Raw genomic sequence first — 9,649 nt, forward strand, 5'->3', positions numbered from 1 at the left:
TGCCATGCGCAATAGATTTATTCCTCCTGATTATACACGTGAATTGAAAAAGAAATTGCAACGCTTAAATCAAGGTTCTAAATCTGTGCATGATTACTATCAAGAGCTTCAAATTGCTATGCTTCGTTGTAGTATACAAGAGGATGATGAGGATACCATGATTCGTTTTTACTCCGGGTTGAGACGTGAAATTCAGGACCTTGTTGATTATAAAGATTACAATACTACCAATAGGTTGTTCCATTTTACTATCTTGGCAGAAAAAGAACTGCAGGGTCGACAACAGGTGCAGAAATTATGGAACAATTTTGGGAGTACATCTACTTCACGAGTACCACCGGGACAAGCAACAACATTCCCTTCTACATCTACACGATCTGCTGCCCCCTCCTCCAACACTCGGGTGCGTTCAGTAGGAGCACCACAACCATCACGTGAGGTGAGTAAATCTACTGTTTCGCAGGATCCAATGCCAAGCTCTTCTTCAGGTGCAGCTACCACGGGTCGTACAACGGGCATTGTGTGCCGTCGCTGCCAAGGTATTGGCCACGTCATGAAGGATTGCCCAAGCCAGCGAGCATACTCCGCAACAGCAGATGGTGGATATGTTAGTCATAGTGATGTCGAGGAAGAATATGCATTTGAAGCTAATCTTGCTGCCGATCATGACATGGATAGTGAGGGGGAGGAGATTAGTGGTACTGCTACCACGGAGAGTTATGCAGCACGCACCTTCATTGTGAAGCGAGTTTTGAGTTCTCAAATGGGGCAAGCAGAGCAGCTACAACGCCATAATCTATTCCAGACATTCCTCATTGTCAAAGATGCACGTGTTCGTACCATAATTGATGGCGGGAGTTGCAACAACCTCTTGAGCTCCGATCTTGTGAAGAATCTTTCCTTGCCAACACGTGCACATCCTCGTCCATACTACATTCAGTGGTTCAATAACAGTGGTAAGGTTAAGGTAACACAATCTGCGAGAGTACATTTTTCTATTGGTTCCTACCATGACTATGCTGATTTTGATGTAGTACCTATGCAAGTATGTTCACTTTTGTTAGGCCGTCCTTGGGAATTTGATACCGATGCTTCACACCATGGTAGAAGTAATAAATACTCTCTCATGCACAAGGGAAAGAAAATCTCTTTGCATCCTTTGACACCAGCTGAAATTGTGCAATGTGATAAAGCGCTAGCTGAAAAAGAAAAGAAAGAACGTGTTTTGGAATCTGAAAATCAGCAAGTAGCTCAATCTATTTTCCCACCTAAGAAAGAGAAGAACACACCTAGGTCCAAAGGCATTAAGTTAAAGGGTGGTGTTATGCTTGCTACTAAATCTGACCTTGCTGAAATTCAAGATAATGATACTTTGTGCTATGCTTTGGTATGCAAAGAGGTTTTATTTTCAATTGATGATATACCTAGCTCTTTGCCTGCTTTGCAGGAGTATAAGGATGTCTTTCCAGCTGAGATGCCCCCGGGGCTGCCACCATTGAGAGGGATAGAGCACCAAATAGATTTGATCCCGGGAGCGACTTTGCCAAACCGTGCTGCATATAGGACCAATCCGGAGGAGATTAAGAAAATTCAGCGACAAGTCCAAGACCTTTTGGACCGTGGGTACGTACGAGAGAGCCTTAGTCCTTGTGCTGTTCCTGTTCTTTTGGTTCCTAAGAAAGATGGTACATGGCGCATGTGTGTTGATTGTAGAGCCATTAATAATATCACAATAAGGTATCGTCACCCTATTCCTAGGCTAGACGACATGCTTGATGAGTTGAGTGGTTCTATTATTTTCACGAAGATTGACTTGCGTAGTGGTTACCACCAAATAAGAATGAAATTGGGAGATGAATGGAAAACTGCTTTCAAAACTAAGTTCGGTCTATATGAGTGGTTGGTGATGCCTTTTGGTTTAACTAATGCACCTAGCACTTTCATGAGATTGATGAATGAGGTTTTACATACTTTCATAGGAAGATTTGTGGTGGTGTACTTTGATGATATTTTGATCTATAGCAAGTCACATGAAGAACACATTGATCATCTACGTGCTGTTTTTACTACTTTGAGAGAGGCACGTTTGTTTGGTAACCTTGACAAGTGCACCTTTTGCACGAATAGAGTTGTTTTTCTTGGCTATGTTGTTACTCCATAGGGAATTGAAGTGGGTGAAGCTAAAATTGAAGCCATCAAGAGCTGGCCGACCCCTGGGACTATCACACAAGTGAGAAGCTTTCATGGCCTTGCAGGGTTCTATTGGCGTTTTGTGAGAGATTTCAGCACCATTGCTGCCCCACTCAATGAGTTGACAAAGAAGGGCGTTCCGTTCCAATGGGGGCCAGCACAAGAACAAGCTTTTAATACGCTGAAAGAGAAGCTTACGCATGCACCTCTACTCTAACTTCCGGACTTTGATAAGACTTTTGAGTTAGAATGTGATGCTAGCGGCATTGGAATTGGAGGAGTGCTACTACAAGGAGGTAAACCCGTTGCTTATTTTAGTGAGAAATTGAATGGGCCATCTCTTAATTATTCGACTTATGATAAGGAGTTGTATGCTTTAGTGCGAGTTTTAGAAACATGGTAACATTATCTTTGGCCCAAGGAGTTTATTATTCATTCTGATCATGAAGCTTTGAAACATATTAGAAGCCAAGCCAAACTGAACAAACGTCATGCTAAATGAGTTGAATTTATAGAGTCATTTCCTTATATCATTAAACACAAGAAAGGTAAAGACAATGTCATTGCAGATGCGTTATCTAGACGTTATACCATGTTGTCCCAACTCGATCATAAGATTTTTGGTTTAGAAACAATTAAAGGATTATATGCTACTGATTTGGACTTTAAAGATGCTTTTGAACATTGTAAAGAAGGAAGAACTTGGAATAAATATGTGCTGAATGATGGATTGCTATACCGTACTAACAGACTATGCATCCTAGCTAGCACTATTCACCTATTGTTCTTGCAGGAAGCGCATGGAGGTGGCAAAAAATATGCGGTGACATGGCATATCACCTGGTCAATGAGTGAGACCATCCTTGCAATGATGCCTGGCGGGCGCACCTAAAAGGTGTCGCCCATTGTTCAAGCGAGACCTTTTTTAGTATAAAAATCAGCCACGTTGACCCTACCAATGTCAGCATCCCATTTGATTACAACCCAGCCGAGAGTGAGGCAGGAGAGGAGGAGAGGGGAGGAGAGGGGAGGGGAGGGGAGGGAGGAGAAATTGGGGGCAAAGCCTTGCCGAAGGAAAGAGGTACGTTTTCTAATTTTTTTTTGTTTACCAATTCTGGTAGGATATCTACTAGTGCTAGGTTTCTGACATAGGTTAGGTTTTAGATGATTATTTCACAAACCCAATAAGATAGCTACTAGATATAGGCTAGAATGTAGGTCTAGTTTTAAAATTAGAGTTAGATATAGTTTATCAATTAGATCATGTTTGTACGCATATTTTAGTATTTAGATGTAGTATTTAAACATATGTTAGGTATCTTAGACATAGTGTAGGTATAACTGAGGTAGTAGATGTAGGATTTAGAGGTGTTTGATGTATCGACCTGGGGATATTTTATTGTAATATAGATTACATGTTGGGCTATGTTTTTAATGAATGTTGCATTATTATAGATGTAGTTTTACTTAATTTTTTATGTTATGTCACAATAATGTTAGGGTTTTTTGTCGATGGTTGGCAAGTATGTCGGATAAGTGGTAGTTTATTATTTTTTATGGGGACAGTGAAATATTATATAGTCCAGAAGGGGTAGTACTGTTTGTATTTAAGTCAATGGACAACAGTATCTTCAGACCTATGCTGAAGAGGGCCAAAAACTTGTACGCCTGGTTGATGCGGAGTTTTCAAATAGATCTCGAGATTCAAGAGATGACAATTGGCATTGTGAGCAACCATATGAGAGATATGTGTACCGGGAGGTGTACCCGCTTAGGGAAGATCAAGTCTGGATGATGTATCTGCAGGATGTTGTGCAAAGAGGTTGGCACCTATGTTTCTTGTGTAATGGAAGAATAAGTAGGTAGTTGGGGAGATGCAGGGTAGGAGGTACACAGAGGAGGAGGTTGATGAGGATGAGAGTAATGAGGATGTTGATCCGGATGCTACATATTCATTGGATTATCCGACTGAACCGTCCGATGAGGCAGACGAAGTGAAACAAATCCCTTCTCTAATTGAACAGATAGAGTAGGATGATTTAAAGGCTGACGAATCTTCTAAGTATGACATATCGGATGATCTCACGGACTGGAACAATCCCAACTTTAACAACCTTATGGTGAATAAGGGAAATCAGGTGCCAGTATACGCAAAATGAGGTGACGGAGGGTGCTAGGTATCCTACCAATCAGGCAATGAAGGATGTTGTGACTCAATGGGTAGCATCGCTTCAACGACAATTTTATGTTGTCAAGTCAAGCAAAAAGAAATATGATGTCAAGTGCATGAAGAGGGTTGCTCGTGGTGGGTGCACGACTTTAAGGAGAAGTGGGTTGAGTATTGGGAGGTGTCAATTGTGGTTTGTGGTGGATCACACTTGCACGATGCACGAACTTGAGTCTAGCCACAAGAATATCAGTTCAGCCTTTCTCGCCAATGTGATGTACGCCCAAATTATGAAGAATCTGAACTATGAACAAGAGTATGAACTAATACCTCTTGAGTCCCTACTAATGGACAATGACATTGGCATAACTGGTTCATCTACCTGGTCATTTAGCGAGTGGATTGAGAATGAGCCGAACGAGAAGTGGGCTTTGCTCTATGACACAAACAGGGCTAAGTACGACATTATGACTACAAATTTAGCAGAGATTTATAACTGTGTGATGAAATATGTGAGAGGTTTATCGCTGGTGGGGATTGTAGAGTTCATACTTTAAGATACCTGAAAGTATTTTAGGGAGAGCTGGTGGGTGATGATGCTCGTCTAATTTTGTATAGTTCATACTTCAAGATGCACGAGGTGAAAGACATGGGAACTGTATAGCACAGATACGAAGTTCTATACAAGGACGAAGGAAGGAGGAGGGGACAAGCGTGAGAGAGTTATCTATAAGTGCACTATCTTCGATGACAGGTGTGTTTGCAGCTACTACAGTCGATGCTACTGCACAAGCTGTGCTCACATGTGATTGACGTGTGTGCTGTGACAGGGATGAGGACTCAGAGGTACATCTCCGACTACTTCAAGAAGAAGTTTTGTTTAACACATGGAACTATGAGGTCTATAGTTTCAAGATTTATAGTTCTTTTACCAAGGAACCTAGATCTGATTGTGTGTTCATCCCTGATCCTGAGAAGATAGAGTAGAAGAAGAGACGATATGGGACTACAAGGCTCGTTAATGACATGGATGAAGCAGAAGATGGTCATGTAAAATGGTGCAGCAAGTGTAACAGAACAGAGCACACTTAAAAAAAATGCATCGTTGGTGTTCTAAGTGTCAACACTACAAGAAATCTGCTAAACTATGACAATCAGATTTCATCATGGATTGAGAAATTTTTGCTATACCATGAAATCTATGATACTCATGTGACAAAAAAACTAACTGTCATAGTGCGTCTGTGATAGCTTTATGTGATGAAACAGAAAAAAAAATCATCATAGAATTAGTGACGAATACTTTGACATCATAATTTCTATGACACTGCCACGTCAGATTCCAATCATCATTGAAAATTTGATCAGCCCACGTAGGATCCAACTTGGCATTTGATGTGGCTGTATTTACGACGATTTCTTTCGTCATAATTTATGCAAAGCCCATGATTTTTTTGTCATAATATGTGTGAAGCCCATTTTAATTGTCTAGTCTGTTGTGTCGAAGCGCATATAGTGACCTAACTATTTGTGAGCTAGCCCATTTTGTTGGCCCAATGTGTTAGGCCTTGCCTATTTTGTAAGCCCAATCTCGCAATGTGTATTTAGTTCAACCCAATCCAATTATTTTAACCCATGTTTTCTAGCCCATTCTAGTTTTTCAGCCAGCCAACTTTCTGGCCTATGTTTCACGGCCCAACTAAGTTCACAAGTCCAATCAATGACTTATTTTTTCATCATAAACTATACTCCTTTCAGCCCATCACAAATCAGCATAAACATCAAATATAATACATGTTACACATGATATTCATCTCATTTTACAATTGAATTCAAAAGCAGACTTGCAGTTTCATCTTTTCGCCATAAGATGATAAACACACATGATTTTTTTGGTGCTCCGGTTAACTTCCGTTACAATTCGATAACCATAAGTTTGCAATCGGCCAGCCTCTATAGGTTTTTTGTATCTGCATCTCAAGGCTCTTGCATGTGTAGCTTGTACAGTTAAGAGCTTATGCCATCATAGTTTCTTCCAAAGCCAAAGGACTTCACCATAGCTTGTTCTGAATACTTAGTGGCCTGAAACATTAACACATTAGCAAAAAGTGTCAACTTGTAGCAAAAATACATGTAAAGGAAATGGCATAAGTGATCCTTTTGCAGCTTTAAAGTACTGTACTTTAATCAACTATGGGCAAGGAGAATCGACAAAAAAAAGGGGAAGTAACGAAATAACTCACTGAACTCCATAAGTGAAAACGTACATTTTGCCACATAGTAGCCAGACATTACAATAATGCATTGAGCATTGCAGATATGGTCTCTATTGAGCAGTTCAATATCAGATTTCTGTTGAGTATTACGCCAATCTATTTTCAAGAAATAAAATGTGGTATCCATATTAGTCATCATAAACACTACTTCATTAAATCCTAGCGTCCGACACGTTTTCAGGTCCTGAGTCCAGCTAGGAGACCTCAATATATTCAGAACGTCGGTGATAGCATGCAGTTCGTCTGGTTGAGTATGAGTTGGAGAAGAATCTTCTGACACCAATCTATGACACCTATGTCTATAACAATTATATGAAGACCCCATTTCTAATACAATTCTGGAAAATTAATTTGCATTATATAGTCTAGTGGGTTCATTTGGGCGGCAAAAATGCATGACTGCGAAGCAAGCGAGCACATGAAAAGAAAGCCAGGATATCAACACCTCGACCATGCCTTATCAATACAAAGACAAAATCCTGGAGAAAGTTGCGCCCTCCTCACAATATGACACGAAGAAAAGAAACAATGATTTTAGACAAAAATCAGGTGTTCCCCTAATTATTCAGGTTCATATAATGTGCAAATAAGGTACGGTTAAAAAATGAGAAGCATTTGTCTGGAACATATTTCTGATTTCCCTGCAATGCAAACTGCATCATGCAATTTGGGTGATTAGCAACCGCCCACATCAGTCACAGGGGCAAAGCATACTACAAAGAATAGTTCTCTATTACTACTACCTTTCAACATTCCATCACCGTCAGTACCGAATCACAGATCGTGGCCATTGCAGATCTAGGTATAACAGAAACTCATGATTATTGGTGAAATTTACCTCTTAGGATGCAGATGAGGAAGACGGACCGAATCATGGATGGCCAGGAAGATCTTTCGATGCCCCTTGTGCTTTGCCACCGCAAATCGCCTCCGATACTAATGTCGCGTCAAGATCCGGCAGTGGTGCGACTGCTGCCTACTTCTAACCTTCCCAAATTGGCTCGATCTGGTATGGAGCAGAACGGTAGCAACACAGAGAGAGAGAGAGAGGGGGGGGGGGAGGGGGGTGAGGGAGGGAGGAAAGGAGGGAGAGAGAGAGAGAGAGCGTACAAGAGGAAGAGGTTGAGGTGCCGCGGCAGAACACAACTTCTACGGCATCTGCAGACTGTAGGAGCTTGAGGCAGAAGAGACTTCACCGACAAAGTGGCCCAGCCTTGTGCTCTGGAGCTGGATCGAAGCCCAGCGCCACTCTGTTGGTACGGTTCGGGGGCTTCGGGACGGTGATGACTCTCTATCTTCTCAGCGTGGTGACGACGAGATTCGGCCTGCGCTGAGGCGGCTGTGAATAGCAACCTCCTCTCCAGCCCCATTTCACTTGATTCAGCGACGGGTTGAGGCAGTTAGGGTGGAGGGTTTGGACAGCAGCGGGATTGAGGCGCTGTGGCCGGAGGGGGGAAGTGAGGGAGGCAGAGAGCAGGACGCGGAGATAGGATGGGAAAATTGAGGACCCGCCCATTTTTTTACTTCCCGCTGCGAAGATTCAAACGAGCCCCTGTTTTCACTTTCCGGTGTCAATATTCAAAGGAACCTCTGTTTTCCTTTTTTTTTTAAGGCAAATCTCTGTTCTCGCGTGCATAATGACTATTTGTTTTAAAAATGGGATTCTATCTCTTTCTCTCACGCGGCTCTATGTTTTTAAAAACTGCCTATCATAATATTAGTGATTATCCCAAGTAGTTTTTTAAAAACGCTAATTATATGTGCTTAAAATAGTTTGTATTAATCAACCGACTGATAGAGCTATACAGTGGGGAGAGGCGAAGTACGGGCAGTGGCGATGGCTAGGGTAGGCACTAAAGAGGGAAGACGAGAATTATTGTCTAAAATAGTGGACAGAGCAGGGGCGTGTATGGGTCGGAGCGGAGGTTGTGGGAGGATGAGGGGGCAACCATGAGGGTTGAGGGGATACCCATGAAATCTTGCAGGAGACAAGATCTTGCTAGGGGATATGGGGTGCACGGCAGCAAGGACTTGTGGTCAAAGCAATGTGCTATGGAGCGGAGGCAATGAGATAATGACAAAGGCAATATGGAGGGGACACAATTTATTAGGGTATAGGGTTGATGACTTTATAATTTCGATGGTGTTTTTGATGTAACTAATGGAGAAGGTGGATAAGGTTTTATGATCAGAGATCAAGAGGGGAACTTTGTAGTAGGTAGTACGGGAAGGTTACCCTTTTTTCAAAATTTTATCAGGGAGGGAAGTAGTTTGTAACTTACAACAAGGTAGGGGATGTTAAGGGGGGAGAAGGTCAAGTACCTATGTATATGATCTTTGATCCAATGGTTGGATTAGATAGTCACTTTATAGTTAAGACGCTTTACACTGTAAAAACATTCTTAACTTCTTAACTCGCATTCAAATTTGATGATGCTTTTTATGCAACTAAAGTAGAAGGTGGATTGGGTGTTTTGATCCGACACCAAGAGGGGAGCTTCATAGTAGGTAGTACTGGAAGGTTACCATTTGTATCAGATGCGCTACAATACGAATTAGAAGCTTGGAATTCATACATTCCTAATTTTTATTGAAATTGTATAAGTCCAAGTGTTATTTTTATAAATTTTTGGTATTTCATTATTTTCTTAATTAAAAATATATGATTTCCTTATTTTTTGGTGAAATCCTTGGTTTTCATGCTATTAAATAATATATTTTATGAGATGCAACTGCAATGGTTTGGAAGGAGGGTCTAGAAGCATTTGGAAGGTTCTAAGGTATTTGTATGAATTTTTTGGTGGAAGAGAAACTTTGAGCACCAATCTAAAATATGGTGAACCACCCTAGTCAATGGTTGGTCAACCGAAGAAAAGAATAAACCGATCCGGGTGGCGGGCAGGAGTAGCACACTCTATTTCGGGACTACCAGAGCGGTATCCTGATTAATCGTTGAAGTCGTGATTAAGTAAATGATCGACTTATTGATTAATTAGAATACTGTTTGGACGGTTCC

The 9,649-nt window shown here is 41.3% G+C and overlaps 1 long non-coding RNA gene across 1 annotated transcript; it reads right to left on the reverse strand.

Moving 5' to 3' along the window:
* Window positions 1-6,126: 6,126 nt before the first annotated feature.
* LOC133931315 (uncharacterized) lies at window positions 6,127-8,140 on the reverse strand. The gene is made up of 3 exons (XR_009911885.1): window positions 7,744-8,140; window positions 7,472-7,639; window positions 6,127-6,439 (listed from the first exon to the last, which is right to left on the reverse strand). It is a non-coding gene; the product is annotated as an uncharacterized LOC133931315 (long non-coding RNA).
* Window positions 8,141-9,649: the final 1,509 nt, after the last annotated feature.

This window comes from Phragmites australis, chromosome 10 (assembly GCF_958298935.1).
Source record: "Phragmites australis chromosome 10, lpPhrAust1.1, whole genome shotgun sequence".
NCBI classification, from domain to species: domain Eukaryota; kingdom Viridiplantae; phylum Streptophyta; class Magnoliopsida; order Poales; family Poaceae; genus Phragmites; species Phragmites australis.